This window comes from Nyctibius grandis, chromosome 4 (assembly GCF_013368605.1).
Source record: "Nyctibius grandis isolate bNycGra1 chromosome 4, bNycGra1.pri, whole genome shotgun sequence".
Lineage (NCBI taxonomy): Eukaryota > Metazoa > Chordata > Aves > Nyctibiiformes > Nyctibiidae > Nyctibius > Nyctibius grandis.
Genome location: NC_090661.1, coordinates 48754647 through 48780712, shown reverse-complemented (window position 1 = coordinate 48780712; position 26066 = coordinate 48754647). Strand labels below are relative to the sequence as shown.

The 26066-nt window shown below is 41.4% G+C and overlaps 1 protein-coding gene across 14 annotated transcripts in view; it reads right to left on the bottom strand.

Moving 5' to 3' along the window:
• The window catches only part of NRXN3 (neurexin 3), a 1063598-nt gene that overhangs the window by 837268 nt on the left and 200264 nt on the right, over positions 1 to 26066 (bottom strand). The gene's annotated exons all lie outside the window — the stretch shown is intronic.

The following is a 26066-nucleotide window of genomic DNA, read 5'->3' as shown; positions in this document are numbered from 1 at the left end:
AAAATCTGTACTAGACAAGCCCATCTTTTTCTTACAGCAAAAATAAACATGGGGAATTACTCATAGCATGTGACATGAAATATTTCCTCATTAAGAAAAAAAAAATCTCTTATGTACAGTAAGGAAAACCACTGAACTAATTTCTTAGCAACTGTAGGCAGCATTTGAATACCATAAAAATCCTTCATGTGAACTGGAAGTCTGCTTCCCAGTACCTGGGCTTCCACGGTCACTCAGAGCCAGCTCTGCTGCCATATTGAGCTCACATGACTCGAGCCAGCTATGTACCCTGGTTTTGCTCAGTAGAAGATATACAGGATGGTGATGGTAAAGCTTGCAGGAGGGGCTGTCTGTAGCCCATTCCTACCAGTGCCACACAGGGGAAAATAGTACTTACAATGAAGTCTAACCAGATCCCCCCACTCCGTATTGCAGCACCTTTCTGACTCGCAGCTGTGAAAGTGAGTCTCAGCGTGAATAACTAGATGGTACAAGCAGCCAAGCTATCATTGCTTACAGCCCGCTGCATAAGGCAAGTGCTGGTACTATAGCCATTGACATTAATAGCATTTTTCTGCTTCATTTTGTCTCATTTAGTAATCCTAATACAGATTAACCAGAATTTATTAATACAAGAGTGAAGGCAAAATATTTGTTGTCATAGCCGTTCTTGAAAAATAACTACATTGTAAAATCTGTGCCCTCACAGCATGAAACGGTGGTGACAAAACAGCAGTGTTGCAACATGAACATATATCATCCTCAAGTGATAGGTCTGCTTTAAGCAGAGACTTTTGCAGTCTCGATTAATGGTGTCACAGAATGAAATCATTAAAAAATCTAGGCATTTTGGAGGCAGCAGTAATGTGTGTTTGTACTTATGTAAGCGAACCATGTGTCTATACACCCCTGCGAGCAAACAGTAAGACAAATTACTCCCCGCAACAGGCAACAGTACAGGTTGGGAGCCAAATGGCTCAAAAGCAGCTTTACAGAAGAAACCCTGAGGGCCCCAGCAGCCAAGCTGAGCACAAGCCAGCAGTGCCTGCCCTTTCAGCAAAGGCCAGCCACATCCTGGGCTGCATTGGCAAGAATCCAGCCAGCAGGCCGAGCCATGCACTAGCCTTCCCCTAACAGACACTTGTGAGATCACATCAGGAGTACTCTGTCCAGTATGGAGCTCCAGTGTATAAAAATGGCTTCAACATACTGGAATGAGTCCAGCAAAGAGCCACCACAACACTCAAGGTGCTGGAGTACGTGATGTGTATGGAGAGGCTGAGAGAGCTGGGTTTGTTCAGCCTCAAGGAGAGACAACTCAGGGGAAATCTTATTGATCTCGGCAACAACTTAATGGGAGAGCATAGAGAAGACGAGGCCAAATTCTTTTCAGGGGTCTGCAGAAGAAGGATGAGAGGCAACAGACACAGCTGGAATACAAGAATTTCTCTATATGAAAAAATGTTTCATCTTGAGAGTGGTCAAACACTAGGAAGGGCCTAGAGACACTGTGAAATCTCTGTCCTTAGAAATACTAAAGCCTTGATTATGCACAGTGCTGAGCTGCCTGCTCTAACTGGACCTGCCATGAGCTAATGGTTGGACTACATGGCCTCTGGAGGTCCCTTCCAAATTACTTGGTTCTGTGATTCTATTCTGAATACATTTAACTACTGCCAAGGAGTACATATGCTTGTGTCAGTGTTCAACCAGCCTAAGCACAGAGCGCCGATATTGATTGCAGTTCTGGAAGTCAGAGCCGAGCGCTTAACAATCCTCTCCACGATGATAATTCCCATGCCTAGTCACTCCTGATCCACCAGAAGGGAACGTGTTACAATCAAGTCGGACACATGCTCTACATACCTGTGGGTCATTCCCATCAAGTAGCCGGCATCTGAGGGCAGGAGTCAAACACAATCATTATGAATGAGCCTTTTTTCCACACCCACAGATATGCGAAGCACTGAATACACATTTGACATCTTTGTGAAGAGGGGCGCGGGGGGGGGTTGATTGTTCACTCAGTACAAGACGTATTAATAGGGCTCATTTACACTTTCTCAACCACTTAGATGAAATCTCACTGGTCTACTCAGTACAAAGGAAAAGGCAAAGAGCAGATTAGAAATCTAAACAGTAATTTAAGGCAACCACTGCAGACTCATCAAAACAGAGCAGAGAAAATTCAGAGAGATATTACTCTTACTTGTACTACTGGTTTTAATACAAGGTGCTATCAACCCACCTCTGCGTGCAACTGCAACTACATCATCTGCCTGTTTCTTCCAGTCATCTGCTGCTAACCCTTGTCACAGATGGGATTCTGGACCTGATCCATCTTTGTATCCTTCCTGTTCTTGGGAGAATGTCACCTATTTCTGTTTCATATGTTGTTATGGGGTTCCTTCTTTCTCCCGTGGCTGCTCTGAATAGACATTCACATTTGCAGATCACCACAAACTAAAATGTCTCTGGGGTTCATTGGCCAATCCAAATTCATGCCTGTCCACCCCGTGTCTCATAAACACAACTCCCAAGGTCAACATACTCTCTAAAACTGTATTCTCCAAAACACTAATTCCTAAACAGTTTACCACTGGCCTTGTGGATGACTGGGTTACCAGTCTCATGAAAGGCTTCAGTGCACAGATTAGTCTCCAGTCGCCAAAGAGCTTGACTGTGTGTTGCTCCAAGCCACAACACAGTAGTCTGTGTCAGACCACAAGAAGCTTTTTACCAAGCACAGCCTTTCCATGCTGTCCCGCCTGTTAAGACACTCTGACATATGTGATGGCTTTGACCATAAAGTACATGAGAATTACCAGAGAGCATGGAGGGTGAAAAGGGATTCAGGTTCTCTCCACCATGCTTGAAAAGAAAAAGCCCTGAGTAGGCTGCAGGTCTCACAGTATTTCCATATGCTTTCAGGCACAGTCTGGTGACATCTGGAAGACCAGAGACTGGCGAAGCACTTGTTAGTTGTTAGCTCGTGACCATTGTGCTGTACATTTCTGAAGGCTCCACAAATTGTACTCGATATTTATGGCTTCTATATTCTTTAAACAGTGGTAGTGTACCAAGGAGCCTCTTCACAGCAACACAGCTAACCTAGAATAGCTAAACTTAAGGCCCAACTCATAGTCAAGAGGAATCCTTGGTTTATGTTACATGGAGCAATACATCAAACCCTGGTTTTGCTGGGATGTGAAACCCTGTATATAGGAAGTGATATTAACTTGAATTAATGATCTATCTGTTAAAGTGTGACAACGTAACTGCATAAAATAACATTTACTTAAAACTGCATTTAGAATATGTTTGCAAACCTTGATTTATACACGATTTGCAAGATTTAATTTTTAACTCTGTTAATACTAGACAGATTTACAAAAATCAGAATCTGAAAGCAGGTTAGCACATGTAAGCAATTAAATCTTCAATTTCACTCATTAATATTAATCTAAACCCATTATTTATTTTCTATCACATTCACATAACTAAATTCTCTGCAACAGCTGGGATTTGCAGAGATCCAAGACCTGTACAAAACTCCACATTCAGACTTAAACCCTTGACATATTCAAAACCTCACAGAAATCACCAGAGTAGAAGCAAAACCCAGGATCTTCAAACTGGCCAACACAGATCTTTTCCTTGAATGAACAGAATCACCCATCACTTTAACAAGTGGGAAAACGTTATCCTTTTCTGACTAATCACTAACAGGCACAGCTAGCACATTAAGCAGTTGCCATCAACACCCCACTGCAAAGCCAATTTTGCAAGTCTCAGATCTACACCTGTTCAAATCCCCATATCAACTATCAAGTACATACTGAAGGCTGATAAAAAGAACAGAAACAAAAGCACAGCCAACAACCACCTAAGCCAAGCTCCTGGCTCTTCCCATCCCTGAAGAAACCCCAGAGCTTGCAGAGTCTCAGGTTCCCAGGAGAGGTAAAGACCAGGGACCTTCCCATATTGTGTATGGCTATACTGCCTGTTCAGGAGAGACAGATGGTAATTTTAACTTCAGTTTTTATGTGCAAAGCTGTTGCTATGTGTTGCTGTCAAAGCTCTTTCTACAAAGGAGGACTCAAATATTCAGAATTCACAGCATCACTAGGAAGTAGAGAAACCTTGGCATTTTGATTTATGTATGAGGAAAGCAATGCACAGGCATTTTAACAGATTTACTCATGGCCATCAAGAAAATCAATAGTAGAGGAAGCATTTGAGTTCAGGACCTTCTAGTTCCCCATCCTAGGCTCATTCCACAGGGTTCCAATACATTTGTGAAGGGAAACCAACCTCCTGCTTTTCTCCAGTCCTGCCAGGATGTCACCCCAACAGAGTGTGGAGCAGAGGAGCCTGCCTCCACAAAGTTTTGGATGATGCCTGAAAATAAATACTTCATGACTGTGAAGCTGAAAACAGCAAATCCTGGAAGCAGTGATTCTGCCCAGGGGTATGAAGTTTAATACTCAACAAAAGCAGCATCTCATGTAACAGGATTTCTGGCCTCAGACACAATTAGGAACTATTTAGAAAAATATGAAATGGACAGTGACTTTCCTGAAGTTTCCTGAAGAAAACTTCAAGTAGCTCTCTTAAAAACAAAACTCAGCTGCTCACCCTCTCACCTTCTCTCAAATCCACTGCATTACAGGTGTACTCTGAGGCAGTCCCTCTCCCACTGGGGTTTGGTTTATAGCCAGCATTGAGGGATGTCTTCTGTCAGTAAGAAAAGCAAACCCTCTGCACTGCTTCAGAATTAATAACCACTCCAGTGTTCGGTGGGATTTACCTTAACTGAGTGGTTTGCTGTGCTTTGCACAGAAGAGCTGGTACAGTCTGATAATCTAGGAATGGTCTAACACTGTCAAGCATCAGGCTTCTCATCCAAAGCAGCGTGCATTAATGATGGAGGCAGCAGAACAGCCAAGTACTCCCTTGACCTTTTGTCAAACAGAGGTCAACATGGAAAACAGTATTTACAGGAACCTTTTCTCCCTACCATTTAACAGTTCTCTATAACTTCGGAAAATCCTACAGGTATGGAATCTGACTTAAGAAAAAAAACTGCTTCCAAAGTCGGCCCACAGAATTGTTATCAAAATAGGGGACGACCATCTACCATGTCAGGGGGAAAAAAAAAAAAAAAAAACAAACCATGAAACAAACAGATAAAAAAAAACAACCTCACCACAAATCCAGAACACAGAAGAAAAAGTATCAATACACTCAAAAGGTATTGCACATAGATAATTAAGTTAGTGCAATAAGGATACAACATGGTGTTATAAAATACAGCTACACAGAAGGCCTAAGTGCAAGGAGGTAAAAAAAGGCAGAAGTTCTCACTGTTGGCATTAGTCCTGCTGCTTGAACCATGGGCCCTCCTCACCTGAAGACATGCTAGTGGAATCAGTAGAGCATTACAGCAGAGCTGTGGTACTCAGTGGCTATGAATTTACTGCACTCGGGCATCAGCTATGCTTTCAGCAGCATGATATTTAACACAAGGAAACTATCTAATTTATTTCTGATGGGATGACTGGCTAACATCATGATCCTAGCAAGCACAATTGAACTTGGTGTGTCTGGGAAGAAATTTTGTGGCAGTCTTCCTGTACTGCCAAAATTAACAGGTATTCCTGCTTTGTCACTGTATAGCTGGGTATGGACATGACTAAATGTCTTCATGCCAGTGCGTATACCTTTGCCTCCTTTCTATAGTAATTCTTACACCATCACCATAAACAACAGATGTAAAGTTTTAAAATTCTAACTGAGCTGTAGGAAATCTTTTGACCCAAGTCATAACAAAGTCTGGAAAGAACAAATTCTACATATGTACTATGTGAACCAAGGGGAAAATAGACTTAAAAGCTGTTCTAGATGATGAGCCTTGAGAAATCAAGTCATCACCTCCCAAAGGATCAGGCAGAACCCCAGTCTGGGCAAATCCCCATGAACTCTACTAGGACGTAATTCTGTTCCAGGCAGAAGGGTTGTTCTGGGAGTCACCCGTAATAGCTATGATCCTCAACAACATTACAGAACAACGAATGACTTATGTTCCGAGTCACTTTCACATGTATCTGATGTTCCCTCAGAGGTCAGGGGAGGAGAAACTGTACATCAAATGTCACAGAAAATGTCAGCCAACACCTCTGAAGGACAAAAAAGGAGAACTATTTCCATCACCCTCCAAAAGAGTTGTCCAGTGACCGAATGCTGAAATCCTAATGAAAGCCCTCAGAAGCAGTCAAAGCAGCTCACCCAGATTCATGTTATTAAAACAAATCTGGATAGTTTAGTAACAAACAGGCTGTTATTTTAGAGATGGTGACAGACTCCAGTAACAGCTAAATAGTGGATTACTGCATCCTCCATTAAGTTGTCCAAATGCTTTTGTTGCATCCCTCCTTTCTAGCCTTTGGGCAGGAAAAATAATACATCCAAATAGTTCTGTTTTTTCTAGTCTGATCATTCTTCACACCACCTGATTGAATCAGTGACACCACTAATCAAACCCTCTCATAAGGTCCCATGCTCTTTCCCTCACATACACACTTTTGTGTTCTCAATAGCCAAAAGCAAGTATTTGTTTGAAAAGTCTTACAGAGCTTATTTAATTATTTAGATATATAAGAAATAGCGTGCGAAACACTCTCCTATGCGTGAAGCATCTTCTAAGCATCACCAACAGTGATACTGGTATGTAGAAGCTTTGAAAATCACATCATATACTGCATTTATATTCCACAAACTGTAAAGTAAGAACATCTAAGTAATCTTAATTTCATAATGAGATGACTGAACTGATTGCATTGATAAAACTTTATAAAAAGAATATTACTTCTAACTTCAAGGAAATTATGGGAATAAATTTTCAGAAGAAGAAATTGTTGCTGTTAGAAAAAAAATTGTCTGTAAAATCATAGAAAGAGGTTATAATGGAGAAGATTAAGAGCTGAACTAGAGTCCCACAGTAAAGAGAGTAGTTTCCCAAATGCTTGCTAGCTTTAAACCATTCTGGGTAACATTATATTTTCCAGAAACAGTGTAACTTACTGTTTCCTCAGGCCCCTCATTCTCACTTACTGTATCTACATAATTTGTAACTTAGAAGCAGAGAAGAATCACAGTAACATCATCAGAAACTATATAGGTAAGAATCAATAGAGGACAACATCTCTCATGGTGTTTAAGAGATGCAAAGAACAACATTAGCCTAGGAGCCCAAAGCAACGGTGAGATGCACTCAACAGTCAGTGATCTTTCAGTGCTGAACTCAAATTTTGCACATAGTGTAGTAGCTCTGATCTTACCCGAAAAGCTCTTTCATCTGACCAGTAAGAGCAAAGGAAGCAGTACGTTACACCAGAGAACACCAAGTGCCTAGCATGAATCATGCCCTCTCCTCCATTATCTGCTGCTTTACACATCACCCTTCGAGTCTAAAGGAAAATGCTTGTTAAAAGGTCCTCAAATTTAAGCCCAGAAGAGATCAAGGAGACTTGGCAATACGATGAACGTTCATCTTTTTGCCAAACCTGACTAATCTACTATTTCCCTGAGCTCCAAAGCTCTTAATGAAAACGGGAGGGAGAACTGCTTTCTCTAAAGATACTCCACGAGAGCTCCAGAGCTGCAGGTTCCACCTCCGCTTGCTGCTGCTTGCGTCCTTGGACAATGCTCTTTGGGCTGGCTCCAACACAGAGGAGGCTCTGACCCCCTGGACTGCAAATCATGCCTAAGAGGTCCAGAACCAGCCTTGCAAAGTGACTTAGCCCTCCTGATGAATTTGGGCCACTGCACAGTAAAGACTGAGAGCAAAGGGAGGGAACAGGCATGACAGTGACTGAATCTTTAATCCAAAGAAAGGAGGAATATCCCCTAGGCTCCTCATCCTGAAACAGTTGACATGTACTATCTAATGGAAAAACATATAAAGCAGTTTCCACGTATCACTTTCACACATCAGTGATAGATCTAATAGTCTGTTAGAAGCATGACTGCTTTAAATTTCTGGAGTATTCACCTATTAAATACACAGCTGAAGTTGAAACCTTCTAAACAAACGAAAATTCACACAATGAAAGGCTGTTTTGCTTCTCAACTCTGCAAGACTCTTCTTCACTCAACAGCATATTGCTGTCTTTTCAACAAAATCTCTTCTGAGAGAAAAGAAAAATACCAGATGTATCACAGAAAATCTCCTAGTAAGTCCACATATTCAGCATAGACAGAGATTATTTAAACCTAGAGTCATCAACAATACGATCCACAGTTTCCCTGCTCTCTCAACCATCTTTTCTGTCTTTTTTTTGAAGGGAAGCAGAAAACAGAAGGGTCTGAAGAAGAATCTGAACCTGTGTAAATGAATCATTTACTACAGAAATCACCCATCAGCACTGTTTGCTCCAATACCACACAAAATAACTGAAAAAAATGCATTCATAAAATCTTCTAGCTAAAATGCTTTGAAGACAAAAATATTAGTACTACAACAATGAAAACAAATAAATAAGATGACATATGTCTATGAAAGATTATAGCATATGATTGGTAACATTATTTTTTAAACTGCTCACCAAAATTGATCTAAAAGACAAACTAAGGTGTAGAAGTCAGAACCTGAGCATTTTATCCTCGACTTTGTCACCGATTTACTGTGCATCCTGAGGCACTTAATTAACCTTGGCTGCCTCCATCTGCACTACAAAGATAACAAAAAAATAGGTTAAGTCCTTGAGACCTATGGGAAAAAGACCTATGGGAAAAGAACACTATGAGTTTTATTAAACTTCTCTACAGAACAAGGAATGTTCCACATCTGTGAGGAGAAGCCACATGCCAATCCAGTGTATATGCCATGCACAGAGTGTCCTGGACATCCTTCTCTACACCTGTTTTCTGTTGTTTGCCAAGTACAAATAACTGTACTGGTATCAGTGTGTGATGTTCCATTCTCTGCCATTTGCAAAGAAACAATAAACTCCAAGTATTGGTCTGACTGTGGCACTATGTACTTAGAGCTGTGCTTGTTATTTATGTTCTGATCAAGTGGCCAAAGAGACAAAAAAAAAAACCCACTATCCTGTGACAATGTCTTGCTTAATCCAAAATGAAATTTAACAATTTTGTTTTACACTTCCTTAAAAATACAGTTCTTAAAAAACTAGAGCTCCATTTTAAAATAAAACCATGAAACATGTTTATTTTGAAATGAATGATGCTGACTAAATCAATTTTTAAAAAATAATTTGCCTGAAACAATTTGACATATTCATATAAATTCACAATTTGTTTTGGTTGAACAAAGTATACTTTTTTCTTTTCATTTCTCCAAACAATTTTGCTACTTTCACTCCCAGCTCCAGAAAGTGCAGGAAAAGCAAGGTGTTGCTACTAATTTTGTCAACAGCTCAGATACCATGATGATGTGCTGGGCATAAGAACAACTCTAGATTCCTCACTGCTGAGCATGGGTGATGTATTTACATTTTCTTATGTTTTATTTTGCCCTGCATTTCTTCTAGTGTACTTATTTTTCTGGTGCGTCATTCTAAAACATAAGGATGTCAGTCTCTGAACATGCCACCCAGCAGAAACGTTTCCTTACAGACTGAACCTTCAGCAAAGCACAAACTGACCAGAGAGAGAACATTGCAGCACCATGAACATAAAACTCAAGTTTTAACATATTCACCAGCCTTGCTTTCACAGAGGTATCTCTACTGCTGGGTTGTTACCCAGCCCCTCTGCCCTTCTGTGTACAGCAGGGTAAGAGCATGCAAGCGTACAGCTAAACTCTTAATTCATCAGCTTTTTATCTTACATACTCTATTGAATGAAAACGTCGTTGTTTTATATAGACCATTCTTTTTCAAAAAACCGAAGCAACCTGCGTGCCAACAAGCAACACTATGTATCACCACCTAAGAGAGATTTACTATTCTTCAGCAGCAATCTGTATCCCAGTTGCAATCCTCCATTTCATGCTACCCTTAATCTTCTAGCCTATTAAAAAACAGAAGTCAAACACCAAATACTAATCCTGACACTGAGTATTTAGACCTGTTTATTACTGGGTTTAGATTCAAGAGCACTAACATTCAGCTAATAAAACAGGATGCACTTGTGGCATTTTTATTCCTTCCCATACTGACAACAACGTCTTCCCAAACCTTCTGACCTTAGTAAAAAGCCATAGCATTAGGGAGAAGAACATTAGGTAGCTACTGCAGTCTTCCCTACATGTGTGGTAGGATTGGTCCTGCTTCAGAAAATACATGGGGACTGTTGGTGGGAGTCTTCCAAGACTGACTGCAGGAATGAACAAAAAAAGATTTACACCAATACTGAGAGAAAGCAAGCTGATAAGTGCCTTCAGAGCAACAGCACACACCTAAGGAGCCCAGCAGGAGAAATTCCTGCTTCCATTGAAGGGCACTATTTTAGAAAACTACTGGAAGCTCTCAAAGAAAGGAGCTGGAAGGACAGGAGCAGAGAGGCAGCCCTGTAAAAGGTGTGCGTGTGCTTGTTGTCAGCAGTGGCCTTCCAGCAGGCGTCACGCTTGCTGTTGAGCGGGGAGCCCTTTGGGTATCCTTCCAGCGTGAAGTGTGAATAGAAAAGCAGTTAATGCTAATCACTGTAATAACACAATAATGATCCACAAAATTATCCTTTTCAATACCAGCAAGCAGTATTGAAAGCCATGCCCATGGGAAAGGGGACATGCGAAGGAAGGTGAAACGCAAAAGTGAGGTGGAAGAGAGATGCAGAGCGGCGCAGAGCAGTGCATGAGACTGGGATCACAGAGACAGCAGTCGTGTCAGCTCCTCACAGCTTCAGTGTTATTGGAGAGTGTGTTCATGTGGAACCCCAGTACTGCCACGGTATCAAAATACACTGCCAAACACTATGGCTGCCCTTCATTTATGCTCGTTGTGAGACATCATTAAGACCATTTATGGAAGTAGCAGTATTTAAACCCAATTTGAGGCACAACGATTCTTCTCAAAACAAAGCCACAGGCAAGGGACTGTTACAAGCTGGCAAAGCAGCTTTGGCCAGTAATTATTTAGGGGCAAAAATGTGTGCATTTGTATGCAATGAGAAACAGGCTAGGCTTCTGCAATGTCTGTACAGCAGCAAGTTCATGTGTGTTTACCAGGGCAGTGGGCGTGTATATGCAGGTATAGGTAGCACAGTGGCACAGCGTATTTCTGTGGAAATGCAGATAAAGTGCATCTGAGTGAACACAATATATACGCATAAAGAGGAGATGTGCCCTTTGTTACAGCGTGAAAGGAAGCAGGCACTACTGTGAAGAGATTTACAAGACAGCAAGAAACTCAAAAGCAGCTTGGAGTGGCTGTGCATGCATACGTGTAAAATGTGGGAGAATTAACATCCTTGTACGCCTTACAGTGCACATATGGGGACAAGAACGAAATGCACCTCCCCTATGTAACTTCAGGGCACCCACATGTGACGGCTTACATGCATGTACACAAAGAAAATGAATATACATCTTGAGCAGGTGTAAATCCAGGAGTGAATGCATGCAATCTCAGGGTGTAAGCATAGACGACCACAGTGCGTGAGGATGCACGCATGGTGGAAGCGTACCTAGGGGTGAGAGGGAGGGTGTGCTGGGGTTTCTGGCGCATGCTCCAACTGCATCCTGGGCTTTTTCCCTTCCTGCTTTAGGGTTTTTTTCTGTGGCAGAGCAGACTCCATGTCTACAGGGAAGGTGTTTAATGAGTCAAATCCAATCTCTCAAATGCCTTATCAATTGTGGACAGGCCTGTTTCTGACAGCTGACCTTTCCCACTGCATGCCACTGAAAAACCCATACACCACAATCAATTAACACAATGCTGAAAACATAAAGCTGAAGGAAGGGAAGACTCTAGACTGTTACAGACAGCACTACAGACAGAAAGGAGAGAGTGATGCACATAAAAATGACAGAGCGCAGCTATACAAGGGTTTGATTTCACCTTATTTTGCCACACACACACTTTATTACCTTCTTCACAGCTCAGCTGCAGCAAAGCTATGTGCAAAAACAAGGCCTATGTAAAACAAGGAAGGAAATTAGAGAGAACAGGGAACACTGTTGTGAGGTATTTAATGACATTAAGCCCATGCACAAATAAATACCTGTCTTTATAAATATATGCAAAGCTGATAGAAGGGGCAAAGTTCCTTACTAGAAAACAAAAGCACACAGAGCAGAGGAGATGAAGACCAGTATCACCCTGTCAGCCTAATACCTCTGCTGTTGTGGGACTAGCTCCTAACAGCACATAGATAAATACATTCATTAAAAGAACTAAACTGAATACACCTGAGTTAGGAACCTAAAAAATAATAAAACCTATCAAATAGTCTTTTCTAATAATGACAAGGAGGCTCATCCAATGCAGAGTGTAACTCCAGTTCCACGTAAGCAGGAGACTGCTTCTCTTGGGAGGCACAAACACCTAAAGTAGATGGTCTAGTCAGTTGTCTAAAGGATTTGTGGCCCAGGAAAGGCTCAGAGAAAATCTGCATGTTCTCAGCTCTGCTGCCAGCTCAGTGCAAGACTTGGGCAAACCATACACATTGTATTTTCTGAAGTCTCTCTTCACTAACATGATTTTCTGCAATAGCTGCATGCCACCAACACGCTTGAAGATAAAGACCAAAGTATCTCAAATTTCAAGAGCAAATCCTAGGCACACAGAATTCACATGCTAATTTGAAAAAGTAGACGTCAGTCTTTTGCGCAGTAGTCTGTATGTGCAAAAGACAGCACAGCCTACTATTATCAGATGTTTTGGGTTTTTACTATTATTGCATTGCAGGAACAGAGTCTCTAAAAGGGACATGCCCTTCCATTTTAGTAACTCCCTATAGGTACAGAATGGGAGCGAGATGACACTGAGGAAAGTTCACAGAGTAAGTTTGCCAGAAGCTCCACAAAAGTCATCTGGACACAGCATCTAATTCATCTAGACACTTGTGGAAAACTAAGCATGCTTTTGAAGATTTTACATGCAATCCAGACAAGACTTGAGAAATAGGAGTGGGTTAAGAGGTACAGAAAGTCACCTGAGGTCAGAGAGTGAGGGAAACTTAACAGCAGTGCAGTGGAAGTTTCGGTTTAGCATCTCTAACTGGTAAAGATGCTGATGAACAGAAAAGGTACTTAGGCAAAAGTATTCCGGCTAATCACTGGAAGTATACAAGATCTCTTCAAACACACCACCAAACAAAACACATTTGAAAATAAATATTTCATTATGGTGGAGGTTTTTTGTATTCAACTGAAAAAGTTGTATCATTATTGTAATTGTTTCTTGGCTATTTCCATGTGGTCTTTTGATATAAACATATTACATGCATTTATTTCAATCCAATAAAAAAATCATGCTCAGTATATACTGTAAATCTTAAAATAGTTATCAGCTCACCTGTTTTCATAAATTTCTGAAATTATCTCTGCTTTTTGGAATAATAGATCACAGCTATCCCATCAGTTCGTTCAAAATTAGTAACTTCATATAATCAATAAAATGACTTTCATATCTTAATGTGACAGCACCAAGAATGACCCCAGCTACTTTCATTAGTTCAAGCTACTGGGTAGCACAATCTTATTAAAGCCTTGTACAAGTCATCAACACTGGATATCAACTAAAAACAATTTAAAAAAAACAGCCGAATCAGTGCTTCTCTTCAGTATTCTACGCCAAACTCTGAACCCACTGGCCCTGATAAAAATTAGGAGTAATTTTACATTAACCAGTAAAGGTATACTGCTGAATGTAAGACAGCAATCATGCTGGTATGTGTATTCATGTTATTTTTCCTAAGCCTGTTGCCAGAAGGTCAGAACTGATGTAATTCTTACTCTTACAAGCAAAGCCCAGTTGCTGTAAAAATGACTTTTCAAATCTCCCTGCAGGAAACATGATACAGCCCTTGTGTTACAACTACTGCTGAAAAATGTGTGTTTCTCTTTCAGTTGAGAAAGGCGCTACCGTTACTTTCCTGGAGATGAGTTCATCCTGCAGGGTCTTGATTTCTGTGGTTTTGTGTTTTGGGGTTTGTTTTGGTTTGTCTTAAATAGCAAAGAGTCTTATTCTAACCTAAACATCGGGTGCATTTGTATATTTTATAAATATTTTCCAATCCCTGTTTTACCGAACTGTTGTCCCGCTTCAAGCTGTTCCCAACACTGTAACAACTCCATTAATCCACCACCACTGGGGTTGGGTTTGGAACTGAAAGCTGGTCAGAGGTTTTGGGAAGGAGGGATGGCAGTTTTGGTCAAGACCCACAGGGCAAACCTTAGTGTATCCTCGTACATGGCCAGGGTGAGGGATCATTGAAACCCTTGCTATGTGGAAAGGATCTCTATTTTTAAAATACAAGACAATTCTGAAAACGTATGTTGCCAAAGTAACCTCAAGAGCCTCCAGGTTGTCTCTTGACAGCTATCTGGTCAAATGTGTTCTGTTCCAACAAAAATAAGTGGGGTTTTTTCCCCTGTAACTGCTAGGTCTGCCGCTACTTTGTAAAGTCACAGTCAAGCTGGGATCTTTTTCCACGCTATCTCTAGCAACAGAATTTTGGCAGACCAAGTTCTATTCATACCTTCATAATGCCATGAGCTCTTATGGCACTGCTGAAGGAGGACTGTTGGCAGAATTTGGCCTTGACGTTGTAATTTTAAAAGCTCCTCTGTTAATACATATGTCAGAACAAGGTATAACTTAATTTTCTCAGAACTGTGTTCATTCTACAGAGTTAACGACAATAAGGGAGAAATTATATATAATTATATTAATTTGTATAATTGATGTATCTACATGTACATATATATGCAGTTCTATCCTTACACTCAGGCAACTGGACTAAAAAAAAATTATATAAGCCTCACTAAAATTTTTTTTCCAATTTTACACAACTTTTTCTTGCTTGTCACTATACTTCAATCCCACAAACAAAAGGAAACTGTGTAACTTAACCACTCTGGGAGGGCAAAGGAGCAAGAGAACTCACTGTAAATAGTACATACCAATACTGCAAGCTTTTGTATAGTTACCTGACGACTTACAACATTAAGCTCCCCCACCTGCAGGCCACAGAGAATCACAGTTGTTCCTGCTATCTATACACATTTCTGGAGTGTCACTTTCCTGTTTCATTGTCCTACAGGTGACTAGCTAGATTTCAAACTTCTGCAATCTGCTTGGCTTGACCATACCGTGATGCATAAATCATAAGACAGAGTTTGGTGTCCCCCCTCACCAGCCATGTCTCCTTGAATGGTCTCTACAATGAATGCTAATTTAAAAAACAAAAAAAGTTCTCAAGTTGCAGAGATATCAGTAGACAAATGTCAGTGCTCACCTTAAGATTCCATAGCATCTAGTAGACCAACCTCATTGGCCCCTAAGATTCTGTTTCTCAATGAGAGTGAATTAAGAACTAAAAAGCAGTTGGGTATATGATCTTTCTTAGCCGCAAGGGGAGTTTAAAGGGGCTGAAAGAAGTTATAGCAATGAGGGACTCGGCTTTTGCACATCATACAGTGACCCTGACTGAAAGACTGGATGCTCATGTTTCTGTGCAGCAGGCAAGTGTATAGAATACATCACATCAGCTACTTCGTGGTACCTGCCCACTTGCATCACCTTACCCTTCAGGAAATGCAAGGCAGCTCACACCTCAATGTGAATATGCTAGGTTAGCTTGCTTTCCCTTAGAATTATAAGTGTACACATGTGGTTGTTTTGGAACAGGTAAACTCATACTCTAGGTTTCCTTGAAGTGATTTGTTATTATGGCAATAGCCCAAGTCAGCTACCTCCTTTCCAGCACCACCCACCTAGTATTATTTTAAATACTTTCAACACTCGGGTGTTTCACTAAAATGTTGTGGGACTCTTCCCAAGCTCCCTGGGTAGTGTTAAAGATGACTGCACCATTTCCCAGGTTGAACTTCAAATGTCAATGGCTCCGGCCCTCTTTCATCCCCTTGGTTGCATCTTCTGTGAATCACTAACTCATAAACACAATCCATAATCTGTAACGTGAGTTTATCAGTTATTTCCCTACTGCTGCATTTGCCTGCCTGAATGTTAAGTTTCCATTGGGATCAACATATGCCTCTGACAAAGGAATGTTTGTTTGCTTACTGCTTCATATTGACGTGTTTACAGTGAACACCAGCACAAAGGGAAGGGGAATAACAGATTAGGGACCAGTTCAAGCAGGTTATTTTTGTAACACTTCTAATATGCATTACATATTAGTTACAAACAGACTTCATGGCTTTATTTCAATGGGCAGAACCACAACAGGAAGAACTACTTTTTACCATCTGGCATCACACCATAGCAATCATCTTTAAAGGCAGATACATGGGAAATAACTCATACTTGATGTTCCTGCTTGATTCTAAATAAGTCAAAATGCCCTTATAAAGTGGCCAATAGAAGCTCAGATTATGAAATCAACAGATGACCACAAGAAAGTATGTTCAGTAAATATTAAAGCATCATCCTCAACGCAGATTTTGCCAACCAATTTGCTAGATCTTACTAACAATCTGTTGGAGGTCCCTAACTTTCCCTTCTGCTCACTGACATTCCTCTGGCCCACTCAGTGAAACAGGTTGCCTGCTCTGGGACAACCACATGGCTGCGTGGGAACAGATCATTGGATGGACCAGTTATAAGTGATCCATATGTGACAAACCTGTATCACAAAGCAATCAATGTAACGTACTCGATTGTCTTAGCAGAAACCAGCAGCTGAATGAACTACAGATATTAAATTCCTCTCCAGAACAACTTTCTGAACCATGCAAGGCTCTGATGTACACCTGTTAGCCATCTGCATGGCATTTCAATCAAAGACGACACTCCTAGCTTCAGACTCATCTCCTGTATCTAAGTGTTTTCTATTTAGGTTGTTAATGATGGATAAGGAGCATGAAAAACAAAAGCTGAAAAGGGCAGAAGAACAGGATAGTGATGGAAGACATTTTAAAATCCAAAAAAGAGCCTGCCTTATCTTCCTACATATAAAGCCAGAGGAAGGGCTCCCTGTAGAAGGCAGGGTCTCTGTTGTTTCATATGTGAATATGCAACTTCACATATGCAAGCACATACGCAGCTGAAGCCTCCTCTCTCTGGTGGAGCACACAGTGCCTCCAGGGCAGTTCTCATTAAATTGACATTACTGTCACGCTGCGTGAGGGCACTCAGGATGTTCAGCAAAGCAGGCATCCACAGGGCTGCAAGGATCCTGCGTACATAGAGGTACAGTCGTTAGAAACGCGGGCAAATGTTGGGTTTGCACATGCACATGTGACATTTCTGCATATGCAGACACATGCATGATGACGTACATGCACATTGGTTCTATGAGTGCTTTTGTACATGTATGCACAAGCAGTGGCCGTGTATTTACACGGGCTGGGCAAGGTTCCTTTCTTTCTCTCTCTCTCTTTCTTCTTCATTGAATGGGAAAAGGCTGTCAGCAGTTTCCTTCTGTCAACAGCTGGGAGATGCTTTTCTGCAGTTAGCTGCAATTTGTTTCAATTACATGTATTAATCATAGCCTGCTCCTGATGGTATTCTTCATAAAAAAAAAAAAAAAATCAGGGCTTTTCTTTTTAACAAGCCGTTTCCTCTCTCACGATGCACTTAATGAGTGCAGGTTTGTTGGGAGAGGGGGGAAAAAAAGAAAAAGAAAAAAAAAGGAAAAGAAAAACGCAGACGCTTCCACGTTTGCTTATTTCATTAATAAGCACCAAGGCTCAAGAAGCTGGCAGGGCATGCAGTTGAAATGGGGGTCAGTGCACCGGCATTTCAAATTGCAAAGAGATAACTCTGAACAGGGTTTCTATCTAAAAATCTCGTAGCTTCAGAGAGGTGGATGGAATGACATCAATTAAGGATCTTTGGACTCCAACTTGCTTCCTTTGAAATCTAAAGCAGAAAATCCACTAAGCCCCTTGGAAATCAGTTTCCCACTGTTTTGATATCTTACAACAGGGATCAATTTTAAAGATGCTGTGAAAAATAGGAAACCCATAGCCGCCCAAGAGCTACTCCCAAAGTCTATTGGAACATAACCAAAATATCAGTGAGGATGAATGGTATTTTACCAATCAACTGCACATTAAGCTGTGATGTCTCAAAGTTGCTTGTTTCATGTGTGAGTTCTAATAAGACTTCTGCTCTACATTTGCAGCGAAGTGGTAAATAAAAAGAAAATCACGTGTGTAGGGTGTATGCTGACATTCTGGAAATATTCTAGTTAACTACGCTCCTTCACAGAGACATGATGACATGCAAGGACATAAGCTAAAAGGATCTTTCCTTCTTTCTTGTTACCTCCTTTCCTCTAGCATTTATTACCATGCCTGCTATTGTATTAAAGATTCCTCCCACACTCATTTGTCATTAACCACATCAAGGGCTGGCTAGCTCGGAGAACTTAGGAGTCGTTGCACAGATTTTACTCAGAGGTGTAAACATTCCCGGGAAACTGCTAAGATCCAAGCAATGGGCATTTACTCCACAGCCCTGGAATTTTAGATCAGAAATTATCCAAGTACCAAAATTGTAGATGATTTGCAAGACAGGAACAATGTATTTTATCAAAGGCTGGGTTAGAGGAACTCCATGCTAGAAGAAGAGAGTCTGTAAGATCTGTACTGCTTAAAACTGCATTGCATTGAGTCCTTGCAGAATTCGCTTTTTAAGAATCTGCTTAGCTAGATTTGCTGACTCCATCACACTTAGGGAAAAGAAGAATGATCCTACTCTAGGTCCACATGGCACAACGTGTATAAATACATCACTTAGAGAACTTAGGCCTACTCTTACCTTAAGATTTGATGGCACAGATATGTCAGTTGGGTGTACAAAAAAACATCCCACATTTCCTGTAACCACCATATGAACAATGACAAAACTGTGAGTGCAGATGCCGTTATACTGGCAAAAAATACAACTTTGCTGGTATGATTTCTTTTGATAAGGGACCAGGCGTGCTAGCAAAAGAATTAAGGATAAAGATACATCTGTATGCAAATGAGCTCTTTGCATGCCTAGATCAATAAAGCCCTCCAGGCACAAGCAAGGCCTCAAACAGGTTCTGCATCATGCAGGTTTTCCAGGTCACCAACATCAGGCAGGGGTGAAGTGATGTGACCCTGGCCATAGCTACAATGTTAACTGCAGCAAGTAGGGACTGGGCAGCTGCCCGAGCTCTGCCACTTGGTGCGATTAGGAATGCACACTGCACAGATGGTGTACATTTTGTCGGAGAAATGATGCTATAGCTTCCCTACTCTACCCATCAAACGCATGTCCAGACACTGACAACTAGCAAAGGTCGCTCACACAGATGCAGCTACATCCACATGACTATATGTCTGTGAGGATTTCATGTTTCTTTGCCTGAAGACATGGAAAAGAGCATGCTTTTGCCTTTATGAACTACATCTACACTGTCAGCCCTTTGCTGATGTCAGAGCAGCCTCTGAGTCAGAGCAATGAGCTTCACAGGCCTTGATTCATTCCAGCTAAAAGGTAGGTACCTGAAAGTTCATCACTTAGTTCAAAGCTGTATCTGCTGAGGGATGGGTCTTACAAGGCCTGAGAGAGGAATACTTGCTATCATCAGTGCCCCTGGTTCCGTGACATTTCAGATTTGCACAAGCAGGACATGTAGAAAAACTAACCCCACATCAATCACAAAGTGAAACTAACCCTGGATAATTCAGATGTGAAAAAGTGACAGCGTTAGGAACCATTTAGAAACCAACATGATCCACAACCCAAATACAAACTACCCAACCTCTGGGCATACTGTGGCCAGCTGTAAATAAAGTACACAAACGCTGGCACCAGAAGAAGCAGGAGAACATCTCTTTCATTAGCGCTTTCCTCTACATTTCCACCAAAAGCTTCCATTACATTGTGCTATACTTGTCAAATTAAAACACAGTCTGCAGAAATATGTTGGCTGAAGGCTCATCAGGCAAACTTCATCCTTACTAGACTTACACTGACATGTGCACACAGACAGAAGAGAGAAGTAGGTTTAAACGAGAAAGAAAATGGAAAATCTGAAAGAAGCAAAAAGCTTGGAGCTTCACAGAGGGTCTTGGGCTTCAGACACATCATGCTCCAACACCACGAACAAGAAATCCAGAGTAACATAAGAGTTGGAGAACATGATAGAGCAGGTAACAGAAAAGAGGTGTGGAAAGCAGAAAAACAAGGAAGAAGGAAAAGAAAGAAACAGCAGAAAGCAAAGCAGGGACAAGTGCAGAAACAGACAGAAAAAGGTATAAGAAGACGAAGGAAAAGAAGAGGGAATGACAGAAAGTGATAGACAGAAGGTGAGAGAAATCTCTGCTGGTACAGTAACAAATAAATCCCTGCAGCATGACAGGCATCTGCTGAAGCATTTCATTTCCCTGCAGCATAATGGTGTGTTATTGCCCATTATCTGTTCTGTCAGTGCCAGAGTCAATATTAAATGAGGGGCAGCTGCATTTAGTTGCCATTTTTCAGCTGTCTCCCCGTTACCATGGAGACCCACTTGCTTTTGATGAACCTAGCTGCAAGCGGAGGGGTGTGTGCATGAGGGGGGAGCCAGTAAGCATCGCAGAGTGGTGGGAGCAAAGGACAGAGAGAAACAGTGGAGGAACACAAGCAAGGGGAGGGCAGGTCCCTCGCACCCATGCAAGCACCACAAAGACAGCCATTTCAAACATCCTGTTAATATGCAGAGTGGCTGACGGCCAAGCGTATGTGCAGTACTTTGACTTTCACAGGTTCCAGTGACTGCCCCTTCATCCCTCTGCCCTTCTCCTTTCCCTACACCCTCTGTCCTGTGACAATGATAGCAATCCTCCCCTCCTCTCTTATCTCTGCAGCAGCATCTCTAAGGCTATTGGAAGCAATGATGAACTAAGCCTCTAAAAGACCACATAGCAGGTTGAGGAGCATTAATATCCCTAAAATACTAATTAGGAACCTGAGGCACAATCAGATGGGGTTTGTTGCTGTCTCCCACCAAGATTTATGCAGCAAGCTGCTGGTACACACAGGTGCGAAGACCTACAAAACTTTATTCACCATTTTCCTGCTTTAAATATAAGGATGTTCCCTACAAGAAGGTGAGTTGGAGAAAGCTGCACAGCGAACTGGAATCAAATGAAAGACATCCCATTTCCTTTTCTTGGCTTAATACCAGGCTTCCTTAGGTGAAAGACGCACTGGGCTCTCCCTTCACCATTTACTTAATGGTGGCAACTCCAAACCTTGCATCTAGCAGACTCTCATATTTTATCTCTAACACTATTGCTTTAGACCCACCAGCAGCATACCTTCAGTGGTTGGGAGAGCCCATCTCCCTTTCTCCAGTGGCATCCCAATCACATCAGTAGGAGGAAAGTTGCCTGCTTGAAGTGTTGACCATGCACAGCACCAGAGCTGAGCAGTCCAGTTCCAGTAGGAGTATTTTCAGTCTACCTACACTTATCACTGAGATGTTTATCTCTCCTTGAGGGCCTTGTTTCTCTTCATGGTTTGTGAAGGGTTTTAGAAACACTGGAAAGACTGACATGGTCAAAGTCAAACTGATAGACTATACCTACGTTAACAAATGAAATGGAGCCTAGGTGCAGTCCCAGACTTTGAAACACAGTAGTCTGCAATTTTAAACTATTAGAACAGCCTCTGCTATTATTTTTCTCATTTTAACTAGCACTCTTCCTAACAATTCCTGAGCACAGCTCAGGAGTTAGGATATACCCATGACCATTCCCAGTACCCAGTTTGCATACAACCATCCTGTTTTGCGTGTTTATGAGCACAGACAGACCATCCTGCAATGGCCAGCCTCAGTGCCAGGAAACATTCCCAACCATGCTCAGCTGATTAGTAGAGACAACCAGGCAGTCCAGCCTGGAGACAGACAGGATAGTACTTTGTCCAGTCCCAAACTACAATGATAAAGGTCTTGCTGGCATATCCCCACTCTGTCCACCCTAACTCTCCGTCAAAGGGCTGATTTGCACAGCTCTGCTTATCACATGGGTTGGATGAGGGCACAGAACAATGGAGCCATAGCTTCTCTATAAGTCACTGAACACTCAAGCTGTAGGTCTGCTGAGATATATCCTCCTAAACAGAAAAATAGGAAAACAAGACCAATAATCCCACTCAAGCTGACAAGGATAAAGGGATGCCTAAGAAGAAAATCACAGCCTTAGGACAAGTACCAAGAGCACTTCCAGAGTCTCAAAATTCCCTAGCACTAGATGGGAATATTCTAATATTACACTCTGAGCTCGCAGGAAGCCTCACCTCCACAGCAACTATCAGGATACCAAAAAGAACTGTTTGGTGTGCAATGCTTACGATTAAGGACAAAGATGCCCAGAGGACATTTAGTCCTTGAAGGGGAACTTATGATGCAGAGATGATGTTGGATTCTGAGAGCTTTCACCTTTTCAGGAAGCAGCTTGCTCTTCAGGTGTCTTTGTTTTCTACATTTATCATGAATTCTGATTTACAGCTTTCTAGTCCATCCTTGGATCATGTTCCTCAAAACATAAACCTTACAGTTCCCTTAAACCATCCCATTCTCTGCCCTGTCCCTTTCCCTCAGACTGCCATGGAACAAAGACTTAAAACATCTTTGCTAAGAAGTTGGGAGCAGAAGACACAAAGCTGCCCAGGCCCAACTGATTTGCACCAGTGTTCCATCTCTTTTGCTATTTAATCTCAATGCATGTAAAACTGAAGTAGCGTATACTGATACGAAAGTAACACCGAGCAACACAGCTACATTGAGTATTCTTAACTTTTAAAATACAAATTTGCTGCTCCCTTTCAGCTTAGAGAGCCCTCTTTTCCATTTTTCCTCTCCTTTCCACACCCCCTGCTTTCCCAATGCTTCTCTTTGTCTGAATCTTCTCATTTATTTGTTCACACTGTCCAGCATCATACATTGAATAAACTTCACAATACTCACTCGACTAGGAAAATACTTTCTTAATAACTGTAAAAAGTGCAGTCCCTTCCAATGACCCATTGCATTCTCCTCCAGTGACCTGCTAGTGCAGACAATTCCAGCACCTGACTATGGAGCAGCCTTCTTCATTTATTGAATTTATTTATTTTTTAGATGCCATTTAAAAGTCACTGTTTCTCAAGCTCTGCCTAGCCTTCCCATGCTCCATGTTAAGAGACAGTAAAAATAATCAAAGTGCTTCATTATATTAATGCTTAAGTAAAGTCCTCATCTCCTAGTAGGAACATACCCATACCTTGACATTTTCTCATCAGAGCCTCTTACTCTGATGTTTTCAGGTGTAAAGTAACTTCACCACTTTGGGCCTTCTGAAACTTGACAAAACTTTTTAAAGTAGATTCTAAAGAAAGCCCTTGAGTGACATTTAATTGGCGCAATGCTGTTGATCCTTCCCACAACTGACATCTGCTGCCCTTCCACATCTCTATGGTAGTTGTCCAGCATAGCTCGCCACGCATCTTTTCTTATCTTGCTGACTAGTGGTTTCTTCCAAATTTCTGTGTCATTTAAAAAACAAAAAAAAACTGCTTGAATTGCTTATATGCTAATCCTTCCTTTAGCTTCACTCCACTCTCATGACCTTTTGTTTTTGAACATGGAACTATCTGAAGCACCACATTGAGCACCAGACTGCCATTCCACTCACAGCATCTTGTTTTTTCTCTGGGGGACGCCGAAGTTCAGAGTGTCTGATCTTCTTTGTAGTCCAAAGGAATTTGGCAAACAGTAGTGGAAACAAACAGCTGATTTAGATGATTGAAAATATGAATGCTAATGAACTTTTTAGCCTGATGGGTCAATGACACTGGTTTTGGGTTCAACGAGTCAGGGAAGCTGAAGTGAAGAAAGAAATTTGCCACAAGATTAAAGAGGAGATTTTGTCTTAATGTAATCTCTGGTCAGCAAAAGATTATGACAAGAACATTGACAGAGCAGTCTTTGAGACAAATGGGAAAGCAAGAGGAAAATTATGTCGCAGTGCTCTCACAAACAACTTTGTGGTCATTTCAAGGAGTTTCTAGAATTGTCCTGCCTGTGATTAGACTTAGTTTATATAGTACAAATAATTTGGTTCCAGGACCTGCTAAACTGTCCCATTCAAGTTAAGGAATACATTCAGAAGAGCAAGGGAATTTGCAATGAATTCCTGTAACCACATTCCCCACACTCAACAACTCCATCAGCTAAGAAACAAAACAAGTCAACAAAGCAGTGAAAGGAACCTAACTGCTAGTTGCTACAGACAGATCATATTTATTCAGCAACAGTTTTTAAACAAAAGTATTTATTTCTAACACTGTAGGGATGCTTTGTGGAAAGCTTTCTGGCAGACAAAACTAGCACTTCACTTTTGGAGGAAGAAAAAGAGATATATATCTACCTTTGGATTTCTTTGCATCTTTATTTTCCCCACGTTCTCTTCCCAAAATCTACAATAGCCATCATCTTCCTTTCTGCAGTCTACTGCCTTGAGTCCAGTCAGTGAAAAATAGGTATGTCATGTTTGGCTCTATTTATTCGTACGCATATAGTACAAGGCAACAAAGCTGAGGATCAAATCTATGCTCCGTATGTCACCCAAGCCACTGGTATTTCACTGGCAATGCTGGTTGACTAAAAAGTAAGAATTCATTAAAAGGGCAGTCACATACAACACTATCAGCATCCTTGGAAACTCATCTCTTTAAACCACTATACTATTTTACCCTGTGTTTGCCTACTGCCTCCCCCAAGACTCTTAGAAGACTTTCCCAACATTGATCAGGCAGCAGAACCGGGCTCAATTGCCTGGTTAGTATGAATTTTTCCATTTTGCATGGAAGAATACTGAGGCCTATAACAGTTAAGTCCCTCATTTCCAGAAATCCACATTTGAAAGCACATAAGGATGACTTCATTTGTTCAAAGTGATATAAAACATATCCAAATATCCAGCGGAAGAAGTAAGACAAATGCCATACTTTCAACATGTATCTTTGCAAAATGGCATTCCTTAATTTGCCTCTCTATGGCACACTGATATAGTGCTAAGGAAACAACTCCCTTACTGTCATCCTGCTGTACATCATACTTCAATGGCACTCATGGGGCTGGTGATGGTACCCCTAAATCTGATTCCTACTACTGATGGGGGAATGGTGTACATCACTCTTCCAACAGCAGGTCTGTTCTTCTGCACATCATCAAAACAGGACCTAACTTTGAATATTTCAATACTCCAAATACCAGCAGAAGCTGGGACAGCTCAGTTCATCAGAATGCAGGTCCAAGGGACAGACATTTGAGAAGGTCAGAGCCCAGTATCACAGCCAGCTTTCTCTGAAAACTTGGCCTCAGTTTCCACCACTCAGAAACATATCTTCAGACTTCTGTATCCCTGGTGCTGAGCACTTCCAATGCCTTGCCTGTTCAAAGGTCATCAAGTCATTCTACTGCTGAGCTGGGAAAGAACGTCGGGTCCTCCAGGTGCAAGCCTTCAGCACTGTAGCCTCTCCTTTCCTATCCTGTTCCGTAATGTCCCGGGAAGGGACATTATGTTTTGCAAAGTACTAAAACAGTCATGGGGAAACGTAAGCAATGAAGTGAGCTTTCATGTCACAACAGACTTTATTAGCATAATTCCTAACTGTGACTGTTTAGAAGCCCCGTAAGAGCAAGAGTAATTATGTCTAACAGGCAGAGTGATAAAGAGACAAGATTAGTGAATTCGCCATCCCCCCTGCTCTCAGACTGCTACAACATCCGTTTCCTTTCCTCTGCTGTTGAGGAAGAGTACAAGGGAACATATTCCACAGAAAAAAGTGGCCATTTCTACTGTCCCCAGGAATCTTCTACTTGTGACCTTGTTGCCTTGAGTGGCACTTCATACAAACCTCTGAGTGGCAGCATAAAACAAAGACAAAATTTAGAACCCCACTAGA